General features: G+C 34.4%; 1 long non-coding RNA gene across 1 annotated transcript; it reads left to right on the top strand.

Annotated features, from left to right (window-relative positions):
• Positions 1 to 389: 389 nt before the first annotated feature.
• On the top strand, positions 390 to 6,430 carry LOC127854285 (uncharacterized). Its single transcript, XR_008037012.1, has 3 exons — positions 390 to 605; positions 4,289 to 4,525; positions 6,013 to 6,430. It is a non-coding gene; the product is annotated as an uncharacterized LOC127854285 (long non-coding RNA).
• Positions 6,431 to 11,553: the final 5,123 nt, after the last annotated feature.

Raw genomic sequence — 11,553 nt, 5'->3', positions numbered from 1 at the left:
GAGGGCGCCACAGCAACACCAAGAAAGAAAGATAACTGTTAAATGGTTTTTTTGTCGTTATTGCGTGTCAGATAAAGGCGTCTTTCAACCCGCCAACACGAAATAACGATCATAACCTTCACATAAACGTGTCGTAACGGCACGAATATTGTTTTTTTTTTGAAAGCCGCAAACACCCGGACACTAAACCAACAAGCATCTTCATTCGTTAGGTGGGTATATTTGTAGTACTAGCGTGTTTGAGGTTTTTCCGTGCTAGCGACCTTCCAATCCGCAAACACACCTTAATAGCTTTGATTTGGAATTCCTTTGCCACGTTTCCACTCTAACAGGGATCCCTGTGTAATAATACCTGAAGTGTTAAACCTTAAATTGGTAATATGATCACATTTGGAATTGGGATTCTCAAATATGATACAAAATCACTTGCAGGATAGCATTTATGTCATTTTATAAATTCATACTTAGGCGACTTCGTAAATTAAGGCGCTGTTAAAGGAATTATCTACACATTATGAACACATTTCGAGTAATGGTGTCAATCAAGCAGGTCGTTATTGTTTCTGCGCTTGTGAGTTTCTGTGGTGCATATAAAGAGGAGGAACGTAAGTATAATTACCTAAATGTTATATGTAATAAGTAATATTTCAAAAATAGTTTAATTCTATAAGTTATTTTTTGAAAGTAAAGACATGAACGTTCACACAAAAAGGAATAGCAATATATGCATACATATATATATATATATATATATATATATATATATAAATATATATATATATATAACGTAGTGATGCAGCATATTAACCGGATTATCGGTTACCAACCGCACAATCGGTTAATTTATTACATGTTTTCTTAAAAATTGATATTAAATGCATTTTTATTTAATTAATCATTTAATTTTCATTATTGACGCTCGACATGCTGTCAATAAACGTTATTGCCTGCTAAGTGCTTGCTCTCACTATGATGCCGGTGAAGCCCTTGTGCGTGATCCGGGATCTACCGGGATGAACCGGGGCTCTACCGGGATAAACCGGGGCTCCACTGGGGACGACCGGGATGAACCGGGGACAACCGGGGCTCCACCGGGAAAGAATTAAAATGTTAAATTCCTCCGGGATGAACCGGAAATCACCGGGAAGGAATGGCATCGACCGACGCGGCACCGGGAACAATCGGGACGACACTGGAACAACCGGAACGGCACCGTAGCTCCACCGGGGCAATACAGACCCCGGCAGAGTTACGACAACGCCCCGGTTGCCGACGGTGGTGCCCAGGTGAAGCCTCAGTGAATTCCAGCAGAGTCCCGGTATAGCTACGGTACATCGGTAAATCGGCGCTCTGCCGGGACGCCATCGGCATTCACCGGGGCTCCGCCGGGGCATCTCGGCGACGACCGGGGTTAATCCGGGGCGTTGTCGTAGCTGTGCCGGCGTCTGATGCCGGTATAGGCCCGGAGTTACGGTATACCGGGGCTCTGCCAGGACGCTACCGGTTTTCACCAGGGCTCCATCGGGGCATTACCGGCGACAACCGGGGCTCTGCCGGGGCTTCACCGGGATAAACCGTAGCTAGTCCAGGGTTGACCGGGATCTGCCGGGTTGTTGACCGGCTTCAACCGGGGCAGCACCGGGAAATAGTGTGATCGCGTTAAAAAAAATACGAATCATCCCCGGGGCTCTACCGGCAATAGTGAGACTTGGACTTAAAAAAAACTTTATATATATATAGATATATAAGAGTGAAATTTATTTGACATCTTTCGTGAAGTATTCATACTGAATCAGTCTAATAGAGTTATATTGTTAAAGGAAGAAATGTTAAACATACCACTTTCACATTAACTCTCAATTCAATAAGTATATAAACGATATCTTCATAATTAATCATTGAGAGGTGTTTTACTTTCGGGCTGTTATAGTACAAATTCTTATTGTACAAATTTATTTCGAATAGTAACTTTAAAAAAAAACTCATCTTATTAGCGTCTTGAACTAAACAGCAACCACTTAGCGACTATGTGCAGTAACGTTTCGACCAACGGTGTCAAATCGTGGCTTGTATATATCTAAATATAGTGTATACGCATGTAATTTCAATTATCCGTATCAATAATGAACGGAACGTGTTTCAGATTTCAAGATACTATTCAAGAGGGCCGTGTTAAATCTATTCTGTAACACCTTTATTGTTACAAACAATACTTAAGTTTTGGCAATTGTCAGTATTGCTTTGTTTAAATCGCGAATAATTAACGTGGCACTTGAGGGGAGTGTGGGCTATTAGCGATAATTGACGCGTCTATTTAACCCGACATAAAAATATATATAATGTGAGACTGTGGTCTTCTTATTTGATAGTCTGTTTACCAATTTGCAGGTCTCGCCTAAGTAAAGTGTATCAAAATATCAAATGTCAGTAGATTGCCATTATATATTGAAATCTTACACATTAACGATGTAACCACAAGCGTCCGACACAAGTTTTAATTAATTAAGAAAGAGAATAAGTAAGCTAGTTTAACTATTTGAATTTTTCAGTTCACCAGTTATTGAATCGGTTACAAGAAAAGGTTTACCGGTTAATGTTTAAGTAACCGGTTGCATCCCTGAATAATTATAGGAAGTTGCCACTATTATGTTTGAAACAAATATGCCAATCCAATACTTTTTTAAGCTTAACTGTTTAGATCAAGTTATACTTAGATACATTGCGATAGTAATTTAGCGGGAAAATTCAACTTCCAACAGGATTTTCCATTGGCTGGGATCGCAAACTTGAAAAAGTATTAAATGTCCACCTATAATTTTGCACACATTTGGGAATAAACTTTACATATTAATCTAAAAGTCTTTTTAAAACGAAGACATGAATACATTTTCGACAAAAACAATGAAACTGAAGATAATAATGAACACTTTTACTCACATAGTTCAATAAAAAAGGGGCACATTAAGAACGAAGCATATATATCCCAGTTGAGCTGTTGCCCTGGCTTCCTTTCGATACCCTAAGAAACCACAAGGCCATGCGGTTTTATTAATATACACGCGATTACTAATCATGCCCCTAGGGTTATTACTGGTAACCCCAGTGATCAACTTATTATCAAATTTTAACGCCGATTGCCTATATATATCGAGACTTGTTCACAAATTGTCGCAATTACAATGTTCAAACCTTTTGTAACATACTGAAAAAATAACACCATAATAAGAGAAACGAAATTACACTTATAATGAAGACTTATCACTGCGTAATATATATTGTTTTATTATACCTCACTTTTATTCACAATGCTATACTTCCATAGGCCATCGTGACCTTAGCAATCACGTGCGGAATGGTAAAAATTATACTGTCCCATTCGCGCATGCGCAGTACGAAGTTTTGCATTTCCGTTGTAAACAGACAACCAAATATGTCAATCATTGCTGAAATTAAATACGATTATTGAATATTAAAATTGTTAAAGGTTCATATAAATTGATCATGTTTGAATAGTTTTTTCGGTATAATAACATAAATATTACATGTCTGACAGGGTGACAGTAAACTTGTAAACTTTCGGAAAAATACTGTCAACCTCGGCTTCAAGTTGACAAATTTACTGTCACCCTGTCAGACATGTAATTTTTATATAATAGTCCGGTTGGCTTATGTGACAGGCAATAATGTTTTAATTTAAATGTAAGTGGTTTAAGCTCAGGTAATGTAAACTGCTTTTTCTTTTTCTTTCTTCGTTAAATTATTGTATTGTTTTATACTGGAGCTCTTTAGTTCCAATGTTTACATTTATCAATTTAAGGCATCCAATGAAGACCTTCAAAAAATGCCACAATATGTGAACAAGTCACTTTTCAGACTTTTCTGATTTCACTTTTTGAAGAAAAGTAACAGGGCCCTTCGGAAGTGGGGGGGGGGGGGGGTTAATGACAAAAAGGGAAATATTGTTTAGATTTATATATAAGCAGGATCAAATGTTTTCTTGTAAAACTTTTTATAAAACATCAACCAACTGTTCTGTTATACATGCTTAATTCTATTATGTTTAAACTTAAATGAATATAGATGGCATAAATGTATAAAGACTTTTACTGTCATATTTGTTCATAATAATGTGGAGTGCGTTTTTATACAGTATGGAGGGGAAATTTAATATATTTATACGGGGGGATATTTACCTTTAAAGTTTAGATATTGTTCCGAATTTCGCCAGCAAATAAGCCCTTATTCGTTGTATTCCATGCACTGATAATATTTGTTCTTAATATTTCAGGTGTCTCATGTCCATCGTGCATGCATGTGTATTACAAGGTATCAAACGTTCCGTCGAACTACAAAACCATGATCTATCGAATCATGTCAGACCGGAATTAGGTAAACAAAGAATGCGCACGTAACACGATCGAACCGGATGTGTGTCCGCGACCTCTGATCCCAAGATTTTTAGAGAACACGTGTCAACACACTACTCGTACAATAGTTGCCAAGGGACTGAAAAATATATCTGCGAGTAAGACATGCGTTATTGAACTTTATTAAGGGCCTTCTTTACGTGATTTGCCCATGCAATATTTCCGTAGATGAAGCGTCCGACAATTTTTATTGTTTAACCTCATGCACATCTAGTGATAATTTCTCCATTTAATGCAAGTAGAAATAAGATGTGCAACTGTTTGAATTATTAAACCTTACTTATTCGTTTCTATTAACAACGCATATAATATTCAGCTGGCAATAGTTTACACAGTGAGCGCATGAGGATGCTTCCGTGAGTCCACTTTTTGTACAAACTATAACTTGCAAGAAGTATTCATTGTTTCATACACAAATATAAACATTGTGAACCTTCCGCTGCACCAGGAGAAGAGAAACCGTATTATACAATGCGGTCCTTATTTATAGCAATTTACCATTGGGAAATAGTTATAGAGTTATAAACCAAATGCAGTAATCGAGACAAAACACACAACAAACACACAAAATAAACAAAACGAAGGTTACCGCCTGGGAACGGTCAATTCAAATCAAAGTATGCTTTAACCGGCTATAAGGAGCTCCAAACATCACACTGTTATAAGAATTATATGTATGGTTTTAGTTTCATGCGAACTTAAAATCACCATCACTGACCAAAATCCCAGTTAGAGACATTCTGGTGTTAAATATTTCCTAAGACTGGTGTTTAATTTTTCCTAAAACTGCATTTTAATGGTTATGATAGATGAATGTGGATTTGTATGACTGTCTGCCAAATTCAATCGCCAGCGCTTGATAGTTATGCTTTTACATACAAAATGTAGGGAAAAACCGTGCGTAAGCCACTGTTGTTTTTTGAACATTTGATCACGTGATTATGTAAATGTGTCTACGGGAGATATATGAAAAATCTATCTTTGCTCAAGGCGGAAATATATTGTGTAGGTTAGTGATATATAACATATCTATTGTAAAATGCTAAGTAAAAAAGTTTTCATACAGAAAACAACACAACAACAAGCAATCAATCAATTAATACAAAAATAGTGACTTCTGAATTAACTGTTATATGTTGAACAATTGTTCCCACTTAAATATTTTGAACAATTGTCCCCACTTAATTTGAATTTGAATCTCTTCTGTTTTTGTACCGGGAGTTTCAATTTGTCCAAAATTAAGAAAAAATCTTCAAAAGATCACAAATTGAAATCAAATGCATCGGCCTCAAAATGCCGTTAAGCATTGATCATATTCGCGTGTTATAAGTTAACAATAAACTTGAGGAACATTTTCCTTCCGGTCTGTCAACAGTATGAATAGCACAGATGAGAATATGTCTATGTCACAGACCGAACAAAGTTGCATATAGTTTTGCTAGCTTAGACTGCCATCATCTGACAGAAGTTTCAATGTACAATAATATTAATTTCTATGTCAGTTTCTTCTGCAGAATAAGTTATTGTGTGTATCTCCAAAAATAGACCTAACAACGTCAAAGGGTTATGCCAAATTATATTTCAGATGCAAAACTTAAGATGACGTTTATAGTCCGTCAGTGTGCCATGGTACCTGCGGGGCAGACGTCCGGATGTACAGACCTGATGGCACTCCCTGAAAGTGTAAGGACCGGGATTATGGCGCCCATCAAAAGACTGGAGAAATCTTGGACCAACGTGACCCAAACTTATCAGATCTGCAAAGTACTAGCATAAAGGCGACCTTTGCCTAATCTTCAACAACAAGTGAATAAAATATTATTCTTTTAAAGTCTACAATTGAAATTTATATAACATATGTTCATTTATTTTGAAATCTTGAACAGAGTGACGCCAATATATAACACACTGAATCCTCAACAAAAATGAATACGTTAACATTTCCTGTTAAACAATTTACTCAGTATGTTTATTAAATTTCACATTTTCATCGTTGACCTGTACTTTTTAAATACGTTTGATATTTGCATATTGAAGGCATCTGAAAATGTATTAAGATTCTGCATTCGAAGATATGACAATATTTTGTGATTTTATTTGTACATGTACAACAATTTTTAATATGATTTTACGTGTTTCCATATGTGTGAAATAAACAAATAAAAAGTATTCACTTTGTTCAGTTACATTATAATTGATGATTTATATATCAGAAGTTCAAAAACTGTCCTTAAACAAAATGGTGTAAAATTGTGCAAATTGCCGATTGATATGTTATTTAATGTTCGAATTCAACTTTCAAGATGTTCCACAAGACGAGATTTTTTCCTTGAAAGAACAAACACTTTAGAAGTAAATAACACGTATTTGTTTAATAAGCTACTGGCCATTTATGATAACATAAATCAAATGTTTGAACATAATTGACTACACTTCTGTACATACGGTAATATGAGAAAAGTACGAATCTATTATCGAAGTTCAACAGGATTTAATTAGCCCCATATTTTACATCTACGAATACAAGAAACAAAATCAAATCTATACAATGAATGAATGTAAGACATTTTATGTACATGTGTGTTGACTTGTTCAATGCTTTTGGCAATTTACAATTGTGAAGTGAGATTTAATCTTCATAATCAAATAATTATGATTAAGCCTGTATTGCGAAATTTTTATCAGACTATAGTATTCTCATACCTTTGTTTCGTTGTTAAGAGTAGGCGAAGTGTGTTAATTGATCCAAAAGAAAAATGTATTGTTTGTACTCACACCAATGGGGTTCTTTATCATGTATATCATATGACACAAGAAGATATTCGTCCAGTGTTCATGACGAACATGATATAACAAGAAAAAAAGTTGCATGTGGCGCATTTGGCGATGCACCGGAGACGTATAAATGATTGGAACTGTCGATACAGAATGGTGTCTTATTCTTGTGGTAGAAGCTTATCATCCAGTTTCTAATTTTGATATGTTTTATAGCATACACATTACTTATGTATGTATCACATATTGCATGTCGATTTAATTATATAATATAGCTCAGTGAGAGTCAAGGCTGAAAAATTAGGGCTACATGGTCTTCGTTTGAAAAGGACAAAACAATTATTTTTTTAAATAATGAGGCTAATTATCTTAACATTAGCCATATACCTACATAATAAGTATGTAATACTTGTGTTACCAAAATCTTTATTTTACATGCTTAACAAACAATGCTACGAAAACAAAGCTTACCCAAGACGAACATCAGGCATATCTTAACTTTCGAAACCAGGCTTTTTTCAGGTCTAGTGCAACTTGCATGATACTTATGGCAGTATGTTGTGAAACATTATGTATCACACATGTGCAGACTCTATCGTTTTTTTTTTGACGGGACTTAATGCAAGACTTAATGTTCTTCCTTTGGTGATTGACATATAAAGTACTTAACAAAAGAGCATTAAAACAAGGGGTTTAACTTATGAAAAAAAGTATTTAAGCTTATTTGTTATTTCCCCAAAAATGGGGAGGTGGCAGCGATATGGAAAATAAGCTCAGGCTAACAAAAAAAGCAAAATATTGAGCTTCATGAGGACCTTACTAAATACCTTTACGCCCGTCGCTTCTCGTCTTCCTGAAAGATGGCGCCAATTATGATTTCTCCTCTTTATGAACATCAATGAATTACTTATATACATTTACATGCGGTAATAAAGACAATATAGTACTTGCGTATATATGTACGAGACCTAAATGAAACAAGATTGTAAGTTCAATATAAGTTTCAACCGATTGAGCTTACGCGTGTAAAATAAACGTGTCACTACGTCAATGCTTATAGCCCTCCCCCTCAAACCGTGAGTGGAGCTCGACGATATCGCTTTGTTTTGTTCGCAATGATTTGGCATTTGACTCGCTTACGCAATAACCGAGTTAATGAACCTTGACTATTTGCCAGTATGTGACCAAATATTTAAATCGTTAATAAATTCTACTTGACTAAATGGCTTTGTATTGGAATTCCTTTGTCATGTTTTATTGAGGAATTCGGGTTTAAAATGCCACAAATTCACCCCCTATGAACACGTATGAAGTTATTCGATCTACCTTTGAGGGTTTTCTAAATAATAAAACATTTTATTTTGTATATAAGCTTATTGATACATTTATTTATAGAACAAATCCCAACTATTTTATTTCTTAAAATACGTTGAATTTACAATTAACGTGATGTCATGTGATTATAATATAAGTCGAGAAAACCTTCTTGCACGTCAGTGTTAGACTTAAAGTTATCAGTTTTTGTTCAGTTTTCTTCATAAATAGTTAAAACATGTATTTCTAAAAAAGACGCATACAATAATATGATTACAAGTGCTTCCTTATTTACCCGCAAAAGATTAAATACATGTTTAAGATAACATGGGCGATACATGCCTGCACATTATCGTGCAGTTAAACATATAAAATTTAAACAATAATGTGACTAAGCAAAACAGTTGATGCTATTAGTTTTTATATTACCAAACAAAAAACATTTAGGGCTTAAGATATTAGAACCGTTAGTAATGTTTTCAAACAATTTAAGATTCATTTTGATATTTGTTTTCTTTTTAACAATATGAGACTTTTCTATTAGCATATCTCGAAATTGTAGAAATTATAGAAAAGATACGGCATTTTACGAAAAAGAGACGCTGGGAAATAAAGAGGAAATAAATTATTTCATTTTACAAAATCGCTGCCCCAAAAACATATTTTTCATATATCCAGGGTTGTACATGGGGGTCAAAGTTTAAGGGTCACAAAGACTTGGGTTGAGGATTTTTCAGGTTTCCTGTCAGTAAAAATGGGTCTGAAGCCTAATTTGCTTCTTTTGTAACTTTTTTATAACACGGAATATAATACTGATTTTTTTTTCATAAGAATAAACATGATAAAGTATGTTTTTTCTTTATTTAAATTATGTTTACATATTACGTAATCACATAAAACAAATTCATGTGTAGTCAGTTTTGTCAGCTTCGATGTCGTACATGTTATACAGTTAAGTCCGGTAATCTTGCGCGTCCGGTAATCTTGGGCACTTCGCATTTGCGAATCTCGCAGACGACGAATGGTTTTCTTTAGTGATGAAAGATGGAATTTCACATTTTAAAGAATTAACGGATTTAAAAGTTACGTATTCCATGCAAAATTAATTTCGATCATTTCATTTAAACACCGGTTGCGTCATCCCTATACATCGTAAACACTGGCCTTCTTACGAAAAATTCAAAATGAATCACAAATTCCCTGCAGTCTTTAGCGTTTTCATACTTTAAATTATGAATTCATATATACAACGTGTAATTTATTATTCCATTGCACAATATCCGATCAGTTTTGGTATTTTTTGCCATAAAAATATATCGCATCAGACGACATAGTCATTATTTCCCACCATTCTGTCAAACCAATTTGGTACGATCTCCGCATGCGCAATGGCCTAGTTTTGATATTTTCTGTAAACTATGGAAGCATGATCGAGGTATCAAACCTGTTGTGCATTTTTTTTCACGCATACCGGTACTTTTTTTATTAATTGTACACTATTATTAGTGACTATATTATTTATTGATTTGTAGTGAACAAAAACTGCACTAGAAATCCACATTTAATTTCAATGGTTTTACAAACTGATTTTAAAAATATTTTTCTGGAATGCTTTTTGTCCATAATTGGACACCATATGTCTACAATTTTGGAAATTTTGCCTAAACAAGGTCATTATACAAAGTGCGCAAGATTACCGGACACTCTGATAGTTTGAAAATGAGGTGAGTCGTGTTTGTTTTGAAATCAAATCGGACAGTTCTTCACTGAATTAATTAGATATTTTTGTGTTAATAAGCACATGAACTTATTATTTTCATAATAAATTTAGATATTTTGTTGCCAATTTATAAAAGAACATGTTTTTAAACCAATTGATCCTTAACTGCGCAAGATTACCGGACAGCATCGTATCAGCAATGGTTTTCTAAACTCAGATCAAAACGGAGCCCATAACATTTATAACGCAGTTAAGACGATACAATTATATATGACAAGTTTATTTGATAATGTATTTTAATAAATACATAAATAAAACCGCATGATTGTATAACAAAACATTGTAACTATTTTAATAAAAAAGTAATTCAGCCAAACCATCGTATTCATTGCATGATGTGCATGATGCTGTTTACATCTTCTAAGCTGTTAGATCTTATATCTTGACATTGAATGTTTGTGTTCTTTGTTGAGCCGACGTAATTCATAGCTTACAAAGTTGCAAAAACGAAGATGCATCGGTAATTATATTATCTAATATTTCTGTTAATCTTCGTCATTATATTCTTAACCAACAGCAGGATAATTAATTATGTTAGTACATACAGTTCATATATGCAAAAGTATATGATATGTAATTCGATTAAAAAAACTTCATATTTATTTGCACAGACAAAAAAAGTTACACCATAATTAACATTAAACTATGTCATCAACTTAAAAAATTAACGTACTTACAAAGTGATGTTATCTTTTAAATAACTTTTTAATAACTATCTTTTAATGGGACCGCCTCGTCGAAATGCAAGATGACAGAATTACGAAGAAAGTATTTTTGTGGGATTACGCACACAGCCACGGATGGTGTTCGGACGTGAAACGTGTTTTTGAACAATTAAATTTACTTGACCTGTACACTACTAAATCCATGAGCAACCTGTCGCTGGACAATTTGCTGTGCCATGCTAAAGAGACATTTACACGTATATATGCTGACCAATGGCAACAAGATCTCGTATCCCAACCCAAGCTAAGGACTTACCGGCAAATTAAACACGAACAAGGTTGTGAAAATTATGTGTCTATGCAACTACCAAAGCATTTGAGATCTTACATTGCTCAAATAAGAACAGGTACCTTACCGCTGCGGATTAAAACCGGGCGGTTTAGAAACTTAAAGATCGAAGAAAGACTCTGCCTTCTGTGTAAAGAACCCAATAAGGTCGAAACAGAATACCATTTCTTATTTGAATGTCCTTTCTACCTTTATTTTAGATTATCATTTTATAACTGTATATCAAATATTAAACCAAACATA

This window comes from Dreissena polymorpha, chromosome 12, assembly GCF_020536995.1.
Source record: "Dreissena polymorpha isolate Duluth1 chromosome 12, UMN_Dpol_1.0, whole genome shotgun sequence".
NCBI classification, from domain to species: domain Eukaryota; kingdom Metazoa; phylum Mollusca; class Bivalvia; order Myida; family Dreissenidae; genus Dreissena; species Dreissena polymorpha.
The sequence above is the reverse complement of the archived record's forward strand: the minus strand, read 5'-3'. Positions and strand labels throughout refer to the sequence as shown.